Here is a 9680-nt window from a genome sequence, read left to right as displayed (position 1 = left end):
TTAAGCTTTTTAGTCTTAAGGGCTCTACCTATTCCAGTAATTAAGGTTACTTCTAGAAAGACACGGTTTCTGTCACTAAACTCTAAGGGTCTACGTCTATTATCGGCATAGCTCTTTTGACGGCTTTGTGCTGTCCGGATCTTCCGACGAATCTCCTTTATCTTCTCAGTAGTTTCTTACACTAATTCTGGACCTAAGACACTAGCCTCTTCAACTCTGCAAGCAATGGTGACATCCAGTATAGTGCTATGGAAATCGGTCCGGCTCCAGGTACTAGATCAATGCTGAATTCTATCTCTCGCTGAGGAGGAGACTCAGGTATGTCGTCCAAGAAAACATCAGGAAATTCCTTCATCATTCAGATTCGTTCTAAGCTTAATTCACTATCATTCGAGCTAGCCGCTAACAGAACGTACCCCTCATAATCACTCCCACCTAAGGTAACTCTTACAGAATTCAGATATAAGGTGTGGGACAGAAATGGTTTAGTACATAGACTATCAGATGGAATAACAGCAGTTCTTTTAAAATAATCAAGGAAAACATGATACTTAGATAACCAATCTAATCCTAAAATAACTTCTAAACCATATGGAGGCAAACAGATTAGATAGTGTATAAAAGTCCTGTTCCTAATAGCGAATGGTACTTGCAGGCACACTAAACTGGTCAAAGCATTTTGGGATGCAGGTGTATGGACAATCAAGTAAAAATTCAATTTAAAGGAATATAATCCTAACTCGTGAGCAATAGTTAGAGAAATAAAGAATACGATGCACCCGAATCATACAGTGCAGTTAGAAATCGATTCTTGACATAACACTGACCTTGAATGAGGGCGTCCGATTGCACAACATCGTCAATAGTGATAGCAAACACTCGTCCTTATTGTTGGGTTCTGACTGGATTTTGAGTAAATCCCTTCGGACAATCCTTGGCAATATGTCCAAGTTCTCCACAAGCATAGCAGTTAGATGATCCAAACTGGCAAGACCTGTTATCATGCTCTTTTTTGCATTGCTTACATGCAGTGTTTATGTAAGCCTGATGGGCTCGTTCACCATTGCATTGCCTTGCTTTACCTCCATTCTTACCCGTACGGCGAGCAGTAATGTTACCAACTTGTAGATTCTTATGTTGTCGTATGCCACGCGCTTTAAAATGCACCATTCTCCCAGCTGCCTGATGATTACTAAGACGCCTTGGTGGAAATCCTTGGCAACTCACCTTGGCCACAGTCACTTTCTTAATACATTCTTCTGCTAACTTACTCTTGTTGACTAATTCAGCAAAATTACGTATCTCCAGCGGAACTATTGAACTCATCAGATCATCACGAAGGCCTCCTTCAAACTTCAAGCACTTCCATTCTTCAAAGTCAGCAGGATTCCCTTGACAGATCTTAGAGAAACGACACAAGTCATCGAAATTACGAGCATACTCAGCAACAGTCATACCCCCTTGCCTCAGCTGCATAAGCTCTATCTCTTTAGCATCACGCACTGCTCTTGGAAAATATTTCTTGTAGAAATCATCTTTAAAAATATCCCAAGGAATGTCACCTTCATTACGTTGTAGCAGTCGCTGTATCCCTTTCCACCAGTACTCAGCTTCTCCCTCGAGCATATAAGTAGCAAACTCCATGTGTTGTCCTTCCGGAACATGCTGCGCTCTCAGTGATCGTTTAATACCTCGAAACCAGTTATCAGTGTCAGTTGCAACGAGTGTACCCTTGAACTTAGGCGGATTAACCTTCAGAAAGGTCGCAAGGGTCATAGGTCTTCCAGGATGCCCTAAGTTGTTCTCATCATTCCCATTATCTTCTCCGTATTCATTCTCGTTTCCATTCTCACTCTGAGACGTTCAACAGCCCTAGCCGCTGCTACAGCAGCTTCACGCACTACTTCAGCCACGTTGTTCATGGTAGCTATAAACGTTTCCTATTCCCTCTCGTAGTTAACATTAGGAATTCCTTCCCGTACGCCTCGTCTCCGTGAACCCATTATAGTCTTGTTCACACCAAACAATCATTGTTAAGGTGATCAGTCTTAACACTTCAAGTCAAGTGTGAACATTCCCAAAATGAAAACACAGAGACAATCATGCAACATATATCACTGGGATATCCTATACGCATGAGACACACAACAGAGTATGCAATGAAGCATAGTCAGTCCACTCCCCAGGCTCTACTGGGAACGAACCGCTCTGATACCAAATTGTAACGACCCAATTTCTGGTAAGTCATGATCATACTAGAAACTGAGCGCTACCAACTTGTCTTCCTAATTATTATCTATTATTTACTATATGAGCCTGATTCGTTGTTAAAAGCGTAGTTATTTTGCGAGGTACTTTTTTTTTAAAACATTTGGATTTAATAAACAGAATCATTCATAATCAATTCACAGATAATAATAGATAAAACAGTTATAAACAACTACATATAAATACATCTCAAGCATTTGTAAACATTCCGTGATCCAGCCTTTATTAAAGTAATGATCTTTAGTTAGAACACCCCTAGATATAGCTAAATAGTATCTATATACATATATATATATACAACATCCCAGGCCCTGACCTGTTCAAGAAGTCCCTAAGCTGGCACCCAGGCTAGCCTAGACTCTATACTCACCTAGTCCCTTTAACCTACTAAAGCGAGGGAAAATACATTCTAGGTCTTCAAAACTCAAGTTAGGTGGAACGTCATCAAAAGGTAGAACTTTATCTGTTACTCCTCTGCACGATCAGACATTACCATACGGCGTTTCTCTGGTACCTCATCAAGTAGCCACGCAATAGGAGTCTCGTACACAGGATTTAGGTTAAAGTGCGCATACGAAGGGGTGCAGACGTTGGCTGGCCTCACAGTATATACATATAATCAGAGAACGATATTCACCCTAGACTCCGATGACTATCTAGAGCAAAATCCTCTTCTTGCGAACAGTCATCAGCGAACTATAGTAAGGTACTCTTACTTCCATCTGAAGGGGGAAGGGAGAGAGAAGGGGTAAGAACTAGGGAGTTCTTAGTAGGGTCGGGGTTATTAGTTACGTTCATTTACTTGGGGTCGATTAGCAAACAAATAACATAATACAGCGAAGCAGTAAACAGAAGATAAAGATAGAAAGAGAAAGTAGAGGCAATAGAAAGTAGAACACAAACAAAAGAATACAATACAACACAGAAATAGTATGCAAGCAGACAAACATAAAGAAATAAACCACACACAGAAAGGAATGCAACAGAGAATGATGCGCAGACAAGAATGATGCATGTCTAGTCCTAGTGCAGGTAATGAGCTCATTCGTCGGTTTCTACCCGCTCCCGATGTAACCCAGCATTACTAGTCGGATATGGCTTTCCTGTTGGCTATACCCCTGTGTACAGGAAATAACCCCTTTGCCACCACAGGGTCCACTGCACGCAGGAAATAACACATCTGCCACTGCAGGGTTGTATGCCGACACACCTTCTGTATACAGGAAATAACCCCTCTGCCACTACAGAAATGGAACAGGTGGTCACGATACTTCTGTAGCAGGAAATAACCCCTCTGCCTTACAGAAATAAAATATGGATCTGTACCGCAGGAAAGCGTTCTCAGTGATCACACCATTATCTTTCTGACTGCCTCTCTGCAGCAGATGGTTATACAAGTATATCTGGAGTTGCCTTAACGCAACAAATGAATAAACACATCTCTTGGGCCTACAGAAATAACACCTCTGTAAGTGAACTTCGGCTTACAGAAATAGCGCCCCTGTAAGTGAACTTCGGCTTACAGGTATCACAACTCTCTGTAGGTAAACTTCGGCCTACAGGAGTAACACCGTGAGATACACAATTGATATTCACTGCAGGTGAACTTCGGCCTACAGGAATAACAACTCACTGTAGGTGAACTTGGGCCTACAGGACCTCTAGGGCCAATGGAAAAGCAGCAGATGAACATCCAACCGAACATCATGCTACAAGGCTTAACTCTTTATTCTTATACTTTTCTCTTTATATCTCTTTACTCTGTTCTGGTTTCTCTTTTCTCTGTATCTCTCTACTCTGCTCTAATTTCTCTATTTAACGTATGTATTTAAAGCTTTCGTAAATTTCGGTATGAATAGTTAGTCTGTCCCAAGTATAGGTTCATTAAGTCTATACTGAAACAGTTTAACTTTTCATATAATACCTAACCCTAGTCGTGCCTCAAGTACTAACTAAGTTGCCCTAGTTCGTTCACTAGTCTGTGTCTGTTTTTCTGTCGTTAAAACTTTACATACTTTTTCTTCGATTTGTATCTCTTCTTTAACTTTTTATCTTTCCTTTATCTTTGCCTCACTAATATGTTCTTACCACTCCCTAAGTGTTTTATGAAGGTAATTATGAGATTATGCGCTTAAAGTTGTCTTTCTAAAGCTTTTATAGAAAATTGCCTTTTCTGCATTATTTTATTATTATTTATTATTTTATTATTAAATTTTCGAAAATTACCCCACTTTAACTTTTAACCTTTAAAATTCACTTTTTACCACCCGTAACTTTTAATATTTCTACTTTTACCACCCTAACTTCCAGAAATTACCGTATAACCCTTTAAACACCAAAAATTTTACTTCCTTGCCCTTTTATGAATCAAAAAGGTGTTCTTCATTGTTCTTCACCACACTCAAAGTGTTCTTCATGTTCTTCATAAATTCTTCAGATTCTTTCTCTGTTTTTACCCGTTTTTCAGTCTTTTCAGCAACCGATTTTTACCATAATTCATAATAAATTAGCAGCCACTAAAACCCCATCTTTTCTACATGATTTTAACACAAATTGAACCCCAATTTAAGGTCTACGGTTCGTTTTTCCAGCAGCCATGAAGAACACAAATTCAAAGTTGAATATCATCAAATTTCATCAAAATTTCACCAAAATTTCAACAAGAATTACTCATATAAACAATCAATTTCAAGCATAACCAAACCATATCATAATCACACAACTCAAACACAATCAATCAAGATTAAATTCGTCAATCCCTACCTGGTTTTGTTGCTCCTAATTCGGTTAAACTTTCAGGTGGTCCTTAAGCACTTTTTCCTCCTAAATCACATCAAGAACAACTTTAAATCCAAAAACTCTCAACTGACCAAATCTCACTCAGTATGTTAGGAAGAGATATCTCACCTTAGACTTGCTGGAAATTCACATTTCTTGGCCCTCAAGTCAAGTTAAGCATGATTCCTAAGGAAGAACATCAAGAAAACACATGTTTTGCATGGTTTTCCTTGAAAACCGAATTGAAATGGGAAAGGGACAGCCATCTAACCTTATTTCCATCCTTGATAAGTTACATGGTTATGTAGAGGAAGAAGAGAGGATCATTTTGGTTAAAACGGAGTTTTGATTTGAGTTTTAGTTAAGAAGAAATCAAGCTTTGAAGATTAAGTGTTCTTGAAAGTTTCTCTCTTTTCTCTCTTGTTATTTTCGGCCAAAATGATGAAATGAGACAGCCTTGGAGGTCTTGGGGGTGTAAGGTGAGTTGTGATTGGTTGGCTTGGAGGTGGATTAAAATAATATTAAAATATCTCTGGTGTACAACTACTAAAACTAGGTGTATTGGAACACTCGTAAAAACATCTCTAAAAATTATTTTCTGAGCTACTAGCATAAATGACACTAGTAACATATTTATTATGAGAATATAACATGTATAATGAGGCCTTAGCATTGCTAAATTCATCAGAGAGTGCTGGTGCTAAGCTGCACCAGTAAACCGTAAACCCGGTTAAACCGATTTTCTGTTTTTAACAAAAACAGACCAGGTAACCTTATAATGTCATTCAAGAATTTTCTAATACTAATATAATGATAATATTATACTATTATCTCTCTCCTCTCAAGAATCGAGTCCGGTTTGTCAAACAGAGACTATTTACAAAAATCAGAATCAAAACTGCCAACCGATACGGTTCAAAAACTAGGTTCTTCGCGATTGCATTATCGAGCTTGCCTCAAAGAAGGTTCTAGCTTAAGGATGACATAATGATAATGAGGATTGAGATGCTTGATGATATAGCAGAGGTGTTCCCTTTACTGATCTTCCGGAGAAATTCATACTTTCAGAAAAGATCTCATGTACTCGAAAATCAGGGTTGTTACAGGTTGGACTCTCAACCCAAAGATAGCCTGAACTCTTGGGATAAGCTGGTCACGGCTTTCTTAGCCAAGTTCTTTCCTCCTTAAAAGCTTTGTAAGCTTAGAGTGGATGTTCAAACCTTCAGACAGAAAGAAGGTGAATCCCTTTATGAAGCTTGGGAAAGATACAAGCAACTGACCAAAAAGTGTCCTTCTGACATGCTTTCAGAATGGACCATCCTGGATATATTCTATGATGGTCTGTTTGAATTAGCTAAGATGTCATTGGATACTTCTGCAGGTGGATCCATTCACCTAAAGAAAACGCCTGCAGAAGCTCAAGAACTCATTGACATGGTTGCTAATAACCAGTTCATGTACACTTCTGAGAGGAACCCTGTGAGTAATGGGATGCCTCAGAAGAAGGGAGTTCTTGAAATTGATACTCTGAATGCCATATTGGCTCAGAATAAAATATTGACTCAGCAAGTCAATATGATTTCTCAGAGTCTGAATGGAATGCAAGCTGCATCCAACAGTACTCAAGAGGCATCTTCTGAAGAAGAAGCTTATGATCCTGAGAACCCTGCAATAGCAGAGGTGAATTACATGGGTGAACCATATGGAAACACCTATAGTCCTTCATGGAGAAATCACCCAAATCTCTCATGGAAGGATCAACAAAAGCCTCAACAAGGCTTTAATAATGGTGGAAGAAACAGGTTTAGCAATAGCAAGCCTTTTCCATCATCCACTCATCAACAGACAGAGAATTCTGAGCAGAATCCATCTAGCTTAGCAAATTTAGTCTCTGATCTATCTAAGGCCACTGTGAGTTTCATGAATAAAACAAGGTCCTCCATTAGAAATTTGGAAGCACAAGTGGGCCAGCTGAGTAAAAGGATCATTGAAATCCCTCCTAGTACTCTCCCAAGTAATACAGAAGAGAATCCAAAAGGAAAGTGCAAGGCCATTGAATTAATTACCATGGCCGAACCTGTAAGGGAGGTTGAGGACGTGAATCCCAAGGAGGAAGACCTCCTGGGACGTCCAGTGATCAATAAGGAGTTTTCCTTTGAGGAACCAAAGGAATCTGAGACTCATCTAGAGACCATAGAGATTCCAATGAACCTCCTTACGCCCTTCATGAGCTCTGATGAGTATTCTTCTTCTGAAGAGAATGAGGATGTTACTGAAGAGCAAGTTGCCAAGTTCCTTGGTGCAATCATGAAGCTGAATGCCAATTTATTTGGTAAAGAGACTTGGGGAGATGAACCTCCCCTGTTCACCAATGAACTAAATGCATTGGATCAACTGAGATTGCCTCAGAAGAAACAGGATCCTGGAAAGTTCCTAATACCTTGTACCATAGGCACTATGACCTTTGAGAAGGCTCTATGTGATCTGGGGTCAGGAATAAACCTCATGCCACTCTCTGCAATGAAGAAACTGGGAATCTTTGAGGTACAAGCTGCTAAAATCTCATTAGAGATGGTAGACAATTCCAGAAAACAGGCTTATGGACAAGTAGAGGACATATTAGTAAAGGTTGAAGGCCTTTACATCCCTGCTGATTTCATAATCCTAGATACTGGGAAGGATGAGGATGAATCCATCATCCTTGGAAGACCTTTCCTAGCCACAACAAGAGCTGTGATTGATTTTAACAGAGGAGAACTAGTCCTTCAATTGAATGAGGACTCCCTTGAGTTTAAAACTCAAGGACATCCTTCTGTAAACATGGAAAAGAGGCACAGTAAGCTTCTCTCAAAACAGAGTCAACCAGAGCCCCCACAGTCAAACTCTAAGTTTGGTGTTGGGAGGCCACAACCAAACTCTAAGTTTGGTGTTGAACTCCCATATCCAAACTCTAAGTTTGGTGTTGGGGATTCTCAATAATGCTCTGAACATCTGTGAGGCTCCATGAGAGCCCACTATCAAGCTATTGACATTAAAGAAGCGCTTGTTGGGAGGCAACCCAATTTTTATTTAATTATATTTTTATTAGTTATATGTCTTCATAGGTTCATGATCATGTGGAGTCACAAAATAAATAGAAAAATCAAAAACAGAATCAAAAACAGCAGAAGAAAAATCACATCCTGGAGGAGGATTTACTGGCATTTAAACGCCAGTAAGGAGCATCTGGCTGGCGTTCAACGCCAGAACAGAGCATGTTTCTGGCGTTGAACACCAGAAACAAGCAGCATCCTGGCGTTCAGATGCCAGAAATGCACAGTGAGGAAAGCTGGCGCTGAACGCCAGAAACAAGCATCTAGCTGGCGTTCAACGCCAGAAATATGCTGCATCTGAGCGCTGAACGCCCAGAACAAGCATCAATTCGGCGTTTAAATGCCAGAATTGCATGCAAAGGCATTTTACATGCCTAATGGGTGCAGGGATGCAAATCCTTGACACCTCAGGATCTGTGGACCCCACAGGATCATCTCAGCATCTGTGGAACCCACAGGATCCCCACCCACCACCACTCACTCTCTTCCCTCTTCTCAATGTTCATCCTCTCTTCCCAATAAACACTCTTCCCCAAAACTCTTCACCAATCACCTCAATCCCTCTTCCCTATCACCACTTCACCACTCACATCCATCCACTCTTCCCCATAAACCTACCTCATAAACCCCACCTACCTTCAAAATTCAAAATCAATTTTCCACCCAAAACCCACCCTTATGGCCGAACCTTACCCCCCTCCCTTCCTTATATAAAGCCCTCCATTCTTCCTCATTTTCACACAACACAACCCTCTCTTCCCCTTCTTGGCCGAATACACCTCTCCCTCCTCTCCTCCATATTTTCTTCTTCTTCTTCATTTATTCTTTCTTCTCTTGCTCGAGGGCGAGCAATATTCTAAGTTTGGTGTGGTAAAAGCAGAAGCTTTTTTTTTCCATTACCATTGATGGCACCTAAGACCGGAGAATCCTCTAGAAAAGGGAAAGGGAAGACAAAAGCTTCCACCTCCGAGTCATGGGAGATGGAAAGATTCATCTCCAAAGCTCATCAAGACCACTTCTATGATGTTGTGGCCAAGAAGAAGGTGATCCCCGAGGTCCCTTTCAAGCTCAAGAGAAATGAGTATCTGGAGATCCGACATGAAATCCAAAGAAGAGGTTGGGAAGTTCGAACAAACCCCATCTAACAAGTCGGAATTCTAATGGTTCAAGAGTTCTATGCTAATGCATGGATCACAAGGAACAATGATCAAAGTAAGAACCCGAACCCAAAGAATTATCTCACCATGGTTCGGGGGAATTACTTAGATTTTAGTCCGGAAAATGTAAGGTTGGTGTTCAACTTGCCAATGATGGAAGAGAACGCACGCCCCTACACAAGGAGAGTCAACTTTGATCAAAGGTTGGACCAAGTCCTCATGGACATATGTGTGGAAGGAGCTCAATGGAAGATTGACTCAAAAGGCAAAACGGTTCAAATGAGAAGACTGGACCTTAAGCCTGTAGCTAGAGGATGGTTGGAGTTCATTCAACACTCAATCATTTCCACTAGCAACCGGTTTGAAGTTACTATAGACCGGGCCA

The 9680-nt window shown here is 40.5% G+C and overlaps 1 non-coding gene across 1 annotated transcript; it reads right to left on the bottom strand.

Annotated features, from left to right (window-relative positions):
* Nucleotides 1-6243: 6243 nt before the first annotated feature.
* LOC112774333 (small nucleolar RNA R71) lies at nt 6244-6351 on the bottom strand. Its single transcript, XR_003188827.1, has one exon. It is a non-coding gene; the product is annotated as a small nucleolar RNA R71 (small nucleolar RNA).
* Between the last annotated feature and the right edge of the window lie 3329 nt (nt 6352-9680).

This window comes from Arachis hypogaea, chromosome 18 (genome assembly GCF_003086295.3).
Source record: "Arachis hypogaea cultivar Tifrunner chromosome 18, arahy.Tifrunner.gnm2.J5K5, whole genome shotgun sequence".
Taxonomy (NCBI): domain Eukaryota; kingdom Viridiplantae; phylum Streptophyta; class Magnoliopsida; order Fabales; family Fabaceae; genus Arachis; species Arachis hypogaea.
This window is presented reverse-complemented; position numbering and strand designations above follow the sequence as displayed.